Genomic DNA, 8,765 nt, shown 5'->3' on the forward strand with positions numbered 1-8,765 from the left:
ACTAGCTGCTTTGCTTCTCAATATTCTCTGGTTGGCCTCTGTTATTTTCTCCTACCAATAGGGAACCTATGTAAGGACTCTATATGGGCTCTTGGTTACCCCATAAGGGAAAAGGGCATATTTTTATTTACAACACATTTCATTCTGTAAGATTGTCAGTATCGTCTCCCCTTTCAGAGCAGGATTAGGGAACCTCAAGCCTACATGTCAGATATGACCAACCCCCCAAAATCCAGGCTTCTCTATATGACGTTGAAACTTTCCCCCTGCAGCTTCACACCCCTGTCTGGACTTCATTGTCAACTTTTGCTGACTTTGAAAGTATTGGTGTTTTGCAACTTTCTAACCTGTTGCAGGACCTTAGCCAGACCTTGGCAGAGTATGCGCAGAGTTCACAAAAGCAATCTGTTGCAGGCAGGATGGACGAAGCAGGAACCAGTAACTTGTTACTTATAGGTGTTTATTATATACAGTGGACTTCAAGTTACTATTTACAGGAAAAGAACAGAACACGGATCTTTAACTAGCTCTCTCACCACACGACTCTCACACTAACTCTTAACTCTCAACACTCTACTAACACATTCCAGTCAGTAGGCCATAAATCATTATTCCTGGGAGTGAGCTTGACCAATGAGGGAGCTGTCTCCAGGCCTCTGTATCTCCAGGCAGAATTTACTCCTTTACATTGTCTTGGCTGTCAGCCAAACTCCTAATTGACTCTGTGTGAAGCTGCACGTACTCAGATTCCCAACAGAAAGTGTCCTCAAACACTGATAATGTCACTTGTCTTCCTGGAGGATAGAGAAGGGTTTACAAGTCTCTGTACCAAGGTAAACCACACCTGGAAAGTTGAACGTGTGGAGGAAAAGGGACCCAAGACCCGGCCTTACTTGACCTCTTCCAAAACCTTCTGTCATATGAGGGTTTCCATCCCCCAAACTGACTTCAGATTCCTTGCCAAATGAGGAGTGTGGACCCTGAAAGAGTGAGAAAACCATACAGAAAGCCTTTTTTTCTAAAACAGAGAGTGCAAACTGCCTTTTTACCCTGGGGGTTCCAAGTGTCAGTCCTGAAGGACCAGCCCCTAGGGCAATTTCAGAGATGGAAGGGAGACCACTCAGCTGCAGACTGGGAGCGCTTTCCATGGCACCTCAAGGATGGAATCACTTAGCAAACCTACATTGATGTTTCACATGATTGGGGTACAAGGCACACCGAAACAATATTTCCAGCCCAGTGAATATGGAATACCTAGTCAGATTAATGCACTGTGTGTTAGCTTCCTGTCTCTTGCACACCATGTCCTCTTGAGGGTTTCTTCTGTCACCTGCATCACAACAGGAAGATTAATGAACAGGGCTGACATGTCAGTATATCACAGAGCTCTATCAATAAGCAGAGACTTGGCATTCGAGAAACTGCAGAACGGTCCCAGAGCTCTTTTCCATTATTGCAGTCTGGCTCGAGATCCTTTTCGAGAGTCAGCTATGAAGGTTCAATGGCTTTTCCTTGCTGTTTTTTCAGGAATGTTCCTGGTTTCTGAAATTTTGGTTTTGGGTAAGACGTCCATCCATTTTTGACACATTCAGACGTAGCTTATAGGATGGGGTGTGTGTGTGTGTCAAGAGGTGGTCCTCCAGAACTTAGAGGACTCCAACTCTCATCATCCCCATCCCCATTGTCAACGACCGGGGTGATGGGACAAAATCTAGAGGGCTAATCATTAGCCAGCCATGTTACAGATGTTTAAAGTGATGGGCTTGAAGGAGAGACTGCTTCAAATAATCAATCCATTATGTTGCATTCCATATCATATGCACTTTTAAAATGTGTTGTTTTTGTGTGGAGGGTTGTTGTTTCTATTTCTATTATTTATTTTGTGGTTTTATATCTTGATTTCATTCTGTGAACCACCCTGAGATCCCTGAGTATAGGGCAGTAAAGGTAAAGGGACCCCTGACCATTAGGTCCAGTCGTGGCCGACTCTGGGGTTGTGGCGCTCATCTCGCTTTATTGGCCGAGGGAGCCGGCATACAGCTTCCGGGTCATGTGGCCAGCATGACTAAGCAGCTTCTGGCGAACCAGAGCAGCGCACGAAAACGCCATTTACCGTCCCACCGGAGCGGTACCTATTTATCTACTTGCACTTTGACGTACTTTTGAACTGCTAGGTTGGCAGGAGCAGGGACCGAGCAATGGGAGCTCACCCCATTGCGGGGATTCAAGCCACCGAACTTCTGATCAGCAAGTCCTAGGCTCTGTGGTTTAACCCACAGTGCCACCCGCGTCCCATAGGGTAGTACATAAATTCAAACAACAACAACAATAATAATAATATCCATCTCCACTCCCACTTACAGTTTTTATTCAGTGCATTGCATCTCTTCTCTGCCATTATAGCTAATAGCCACAGATAGATGCATGCAGAGAGCTCAATAACACATCTACCCTCCATGAATTTGTCTAATCTTTATTTACAGTCATTTTGGCTACTAATCAAGAAGGCATAATCTGGGCGGCGGGATTCCCTAAATTAATTAATATTGTTATTTTGAAAAAAAATGCTTTTTTCTGGCAGTCCAAAACAGCTGCCCTTTGATTTGATTGTGTGCCCCTAAATTTTAAGATTGTAGGCAATGGAGAAATGTTTTCTTTGTTCACATTTAGAGATGGAGTAAGAATCCATTTTAAAAGGGGTGGTTTTTTTGGTGGAGGGGGGAGGGCAGAGAATTTGTTGCCCTCCACCCAGTCCACCTTTGCCCACAAAAGGTGTGTGTGTGCCATGACATGTGATCAGTTATGTGGGTCCCAATTTTTTTTATTTGAGTTGGCATGCTGGATAGACTGTTGTTCTTTGTTCAGGAGGCCATAGGGTCAACTATAGGTTCAGTCTATGTAGAAGAAAGGGTGGGCGTTGCCACTTTCTGAAATGCCCTTCTGGAACTTGGAAATGCCCTTCTGGAACTTGGAACTATGTCGTGCAACATAATACATCGCTGCTGTAAAAGGTGAGTCTCTGTTTATTGTAATGCTTGCACCCACTATTCTTTTCTTTTAGACGTTATGCTTGAGGTTTGTTTGTTTTTTTAAAAAAAATATGTATTTCCACTTCACCCAAGCCTTCTTAATTACATTGCCACCACAAATCTTGGGAAATCTAGTTTGTTAAGGGTGCTGAAAGTTGTTAGGGGACTACTATTCCCCTCACAGTCCTACAGTTCCCAGCGTGGTTTTGAGAACAAAGGAACTAAAGTTAAGACAGAAGGCCAGGAAGGAAGGGAAACAAATGACCTCATATATCTCATGTGTATTTGTGGGAACGCAACTTGGAGGACAAAATTATGCAGTCACATTTTCTGTAACGATATTATCAGAGTCAAATAATAATAATAATAATAAATTTATTATTTATACCCCGCCCATCTGGCTGGGCCTCCCCAGCCACTCTGGGTGGCTTCCATAAAAACCAAAAATACAGTAAAATATCACACGTTAAAAACTTCCCTGAACAGGGCTGCCTTAAGATGTCTTCTGAATGTCAGGTAGTTGTTTATCGCTTTGACATCTGCTGGAAGGGCGTTCCACAGGGCGGGCGCCACTACCGAGAAGGCCCTCTGCCTGGTTCCCTGTAGCTTTGCTTCTCGCAATGAGGGAACTGCCAGAAGGCCCTCGGCGCTGGACCTCAGCGTCTGGGCAGAATGATGGGGGTGGAGACGCTCCTTCAGGTATACTGGGCCATAAAGGACCTCAAACACATTTTCTAAACAAGTAATTTATTTTCTGAAAATATTTTCCGGTTATATGAACTGGGATTCCTTTTAGAATCTGGGAATAATATTCATTTTGAGAGTGTTCGTCTTTCCACAAAGGGTAAGGTCTAATGACTCCCATCTATCAATGTCTGAAGAAACCTATCTGTATATTTGTTTTATATTAAAAGTTACTAACTGATTTAAATCTCTTGGTTTTAACAGATTCGGGGGGAGATGTGGAATTTAAACTCCTTAAATGAATGGATAAGCAAATTTTCACCTATTGGCATCAGTTCCGATTTGGACCAGTTAATAGAGTATCCTGATATTTTGCCGAAAGCATCTATCATTTGCATCAACACAACAATAGTAATATGAGGTTAAAAAATAAATGGAAGAAGATCATCTGAAAATAAAAACAACTTATATTCAGCTGAATTATGGGCTATTCTGTAGATCTCCCGATATCACCAAATAGCGTAAGGCAGGGGTTGCAAGAAAATATGTACAAATATTTACTGAAGCCCTTTCTGAATGCCTTTTGTCCCACCACCACCTTAACCTGCATCGTTTGTGCCAGATGTGGCCAGTATAAATGGACCCGATACAGCTGTGGCAATACTGGTTGTAGTCTGCACTATGAGAGGAAAAAGTGAAAAGCAAATGAGAGGCTAGCTCTCCTTATTTGGTCCTCCTTGCTGCCACCAAGTGGATAAATTTAATCTCTGGAATTACGGTAATTTACAAAGGGTGTGTAATTGTTCTGTGCTGGGGCTGAAGAATTGGGCCAATTCAGTCAATTGCAATGTTAATAAAGTGTTTCCAGTTGAACTCAGGGACCCACAAAGTCTTATGTCATTCCATTGCTCTATTTTTACGCACTCTCTACTTCCCTGTGCACTGTATCTCTGTGTTTGTCTGAGCCTCTGTGCTCCTCTAGTCCAAGAGCTTTTCCAGAAGTGAGATTGCTTTAATGCCGTGTGATTTTTCTTTTCTTAAACCAGAGCTGTGAAGGATTTTTTTTAAATCCCCTTCTTTGTTTGAAATTTTTTTAAAAAGCATTCCAGAACTGTTTGTAACTTCACAGAGTGTATTAGAGAGGGAGATTTGCCTTGAAATGTAAAACTGAAGCATTTCCCTCCCTGAATACAAAAACAACCAGCAGAAACTAAGCTGCTCAGTGTAAAGCTTGTATTCGTTTTTTGAAATGAAAGGAGAGCAGTTTCTATTTCTTTAGCTATTCCTCTCCCAAATTAATGGGGGCATCTTTGCTATGCCCTGGGCTCCCCCCGGTAAGAAGTACCAGATAGTATTTGATAGGTTGGACTAAATGACCCCAGGTTCGCTTCTTCCTCTAAATTCTATGATTCTAATCTCCCAAGGGGATACAGCCAGGCTTAAATAGACAGCTTCTTTCCAAAGAACTTTGAATTGCCCTGTTTTTACTCCTAACCCTCCCTCCATATGCAAAACAGGCTTTTTGAGTCGCCTGTTTCAGGGAGCTGAGCACTAATTTTGTGGGGAGCCAGGAACTGGTCTAGAGATTCTGATATTTTGCCAACACCATACTGTTGGGATTTCTTGTTTTGGGGTGGTGTTTTGATTGGTTAGTTGGCTTTTAGTCTGGCCACAAGCATGCATAACTAGATCTCTTAGGGTAATGAGTTATTTTTTTTATGAAGGAATAAGAAAGCACATGTGCCAAAAATGTTTCTGTTGATTGTTTATTAGTAGTAGTAACAGCTGAAAGGAAGGAAGAGATTCTTGACTTAGCAAGGATAGACTCGTGCCATATCAGATTCCTTGGAGCCCAAATTAATAGAGATGATTACTTGAAATTAAATTTCTTCCGTGGATGAACAAACAATGGTCCAGCTTTGAAATCCCTCTCAGTTACTTCAGTTTGCTAAAGAAAAGGGAAGGAAGAGGTAATTTTATTAATGGCCACACATCTTGAGAGTATATAGTGTTGCATATATGTGCTGGATCAGTTCCAGCAGTCATGCTCATAGCAAGACCATTGAAATCAATGGGTCTACACTGAATGACATCAGAGATCATCCTGTAATTAAATAGCTGCCCTTCACCCGATGGTCCAATGGTGAGTTATAGCAACTAACACTCAGAGCTCATCCACACTTGCACTTGTCCCATACCTAGGAAGACCCACACTCTGCTTGACCCACACTTTCTAGCCACGGGTTCACATGGTTTTCCCCTTGCCCTTCACCATTCGCAGGGAAAACCTGCTCTTTGGTGCAATCAGAGCAAGTGTCAACTGGGAGAAAGCCCAAATTTCTCTGTTTGATAAACCCTCAGGGTTGAAACCATTTTAAAACAATTTATGACCATAAATAAAGAGAAGGTACATCTCAGGTGTCAAAAGCCAGAGTCTATTTCAGGCAGCACAAGAGAAGGCTGGTTTACCGGGCCACCTGTGGCATTCCTCACAAGCCTCAGTTGGACTTCAATCAGCCTTCATGCCACCTGCCCTACCTCCTTCCTTGCAGTCAGTCCAGATGTTGGCCCTGACTGTCTGCTTCCTCCTCCTGCTGCTACTTGATTTTGCTCTAGTAGAACCAAGAGAGGAGGAAGATGGGGACCAAATGAGAATTAGCTGGGGCTGCCTGCCATTGGCTTTGGTGCCAGCAGCTGTAGGTCTCTCTGCTTTCCTCCCTACCAGTCCCAATGGGCACCGTCCACCACTGGGCAGCCATACCCAAAGTATCCAGGTGTCATTCATTTAATTTCTGAATGAAATACTTTAGCTGAGATTCCTGCATTGCAGGGGGTTGGACTAGATGAATCTTGGCATCCCTTCTAACTCTACATTTCTATGATTCTATGTGCAGGCAGGTGACCTGTGCATCCCCCTTTTGCTGTAATAAACATTTACTAATAAACGTGAGATGTCTTAATGAGGAATGCAGACTTCACCTTTACAGCAGCGACGGAATCGGCCGCATTTTCCAATGCGCATAGATCCACGAGGGCAGAAGGCGAAAAAGCATTTACCACCGGCACTCTCACATAGATTGGTACCATTCCTCCGTTTCATGTTTCCTGCTCAGAGAAAAACAGTCCTGTTACATGGAACCTGTTACATAGAAGTCTAGAAGCATTTACACAAAGCAGAAATGATGTTATCTTTATGCATTACACTGGTGGTGAACATTCGTTTTGGAGATGAATGGGAAAATTTGATGAATGGAAGCCTTTCTTATTGCTAGTCAGCATGAAACAAACAGAATCTGTAATAACAAGTCTGCGTTGAGTAGCCAGCTACTCATCCATCATTTTTGCCTTTCTGATTTCGCTGCTTTCATTTCTCCATGGCCAGCAGTTGCCTGGTTGGTTGGTTGGTTGGTTGGATGGATGGATGGATGGATGGAAGCTGGAGGAAGACAGAAGCTAGCAGGGGAAAGGCCCCTTTACCCTCCCCCCTTTATTCACTATAGGATTTCTGTCCCCATTTTCATCCAAAGAGCTCAAGGTAGCATAAATGGTTCCCCCTCTTTTATCCTTAAAACAAACCTCTGAGGTTGGCTACAGTGAAAAGAAAATAGTGACTGGCCCGAGGTCACCCAGAGAAATGCATGGCTGAATGAAGATTTGAACCCAACACTCTGACCACTGCACCATGCTGCCTGTCTGCATCACCTGCATGTGGAGGGGAAGGCATGTCAAAAGTAAGGTAGGAGTCATGCATTTAAACCCACAACAAAAAGTCACACTGCACTTCCTGGCTCTTTTGCAGCAGGGAGTTTTCTGTGTGCATGGAAGACCCAACTCCAGGGCCCATAATGGCATCAGATAAAATTCTCCTGCACAAGGCTTCCCAGCCGTCTGTCTGGCATTTAGGAGTGTTGCAGAATGTGCACTGCCAGGCCTGTGCTCAGCAGTTACCAAGCATTAGACGCAGATGCAGATCAGGAGATCTCTCTGCTGAGCTAGGTTGGGCTCAGGAGCAAACCAGCCTGCTCCTTGTTTCCTCATTGTACTGAGAAGCCACCATGCCACCACCCTCTCAACCAGAACCAGAACTTACATGGCATGTTTCATTATTTCGGCTGCTTATTGTAAACCTTAAGCTCCTTCTTGGACTTCTTGCTGTCTGTCACATCAACAGCAGAGGGCGCAGAGCAAGTTTCTGGTTGCACATGGCTCTCTGAGTGCGGGCTTAGCTCTGTGAGATTCAACATAGGCCAACAACCTCTCTTCCCTCAGACCTAAGACCACCCCACTCCACTGTAACAAGCACAGATGTGTCTGATCCGTTGTGCATCCTCCTTACACAGTTCAAACTCTAAAGAAACAAAACCACTCAGGGAAGAATGCACTAGGTGATATCCTATTTCAGACAATTATCTGTGAGATGCTGTACCACTAAATATAGCCTTGAAAATCAGATATCATGGAAGACCACTCATCAGTGGCTTCAGCCATGTTTGAAAGCAGTACATCTTTGATGACCACATGCAGGGGAAAACCTAGCCACCTCACATCTTAGCAGGCCCTGCTAGAAATTTCCAGTGCTGCAGAAAAGGAGGTAGCTACTTGGGTCCAACTCAGCATTCCTTCCAGAACATATTAGAGAGTTTCAGTGTAATGTCCAAGAGGACCATGCCTAAGAGCATGTACAGACTACTAATCACCATTGAAAATACTATCATTGGCTCATGATCCAGCCAAGGAGCAGTATTTCTAACTGAGTTCAATGAGTGAACTCATCCCAATGAAATGCAGTCCCGCCCACCATGTACGTTACAATCACCTTCATCCTCCAAAGCTTCATCGTAACCAGCTGGGTTTTCATCCTGAGGACCACTCAGATCTTCCAAAGCCTCTGCCTCTTGCTTCTCTGCTTGGTCCAGATCAGCTTCATCAGACTGGACAATGCCAAGGAAGACCACAGCAAAGAAAAGACAGATGAACTTCATGGTTTTCTAAGACTTGTTGTGTGCCGCCGAAAAGAGTCACAAGGATGAACAGGCAATGGTGATGCCTTCA

General features: G+C 43.8%; 1 long non-coding RNA gene across 1 annotated transcript; it reads right to left on the reverse strand.

The window, feature by feature from the left end:
* Window positions 1-5,465: 5,465 nt before the first annotated feature.
* Window positions 5,466-8,765, reverse strand: LOC310703048. Its single transcript, XR_014523921.1, has 3 exons — window positions 8,530-8,765; window positions 6,693-6,818; window positions 5,466-5,661 (listed from the first exon to the last, which is right to left on the reverse strand). It is a non-coding gene; the product is annotated as an uncharacterized lncRNA (long non-coding RNA).

The sequence above is a fragment of the Podarcis liolepis genome (assembly GCF_965112155.1).
Source record: "Podarcis liolepis genome assembly, chromosome: 3".
NCBI lineage: Eukaryota > Metazoa > Chordata > Lepidosauria > Squamata > Lacertidae > Podarcis > Podarcis liolepis.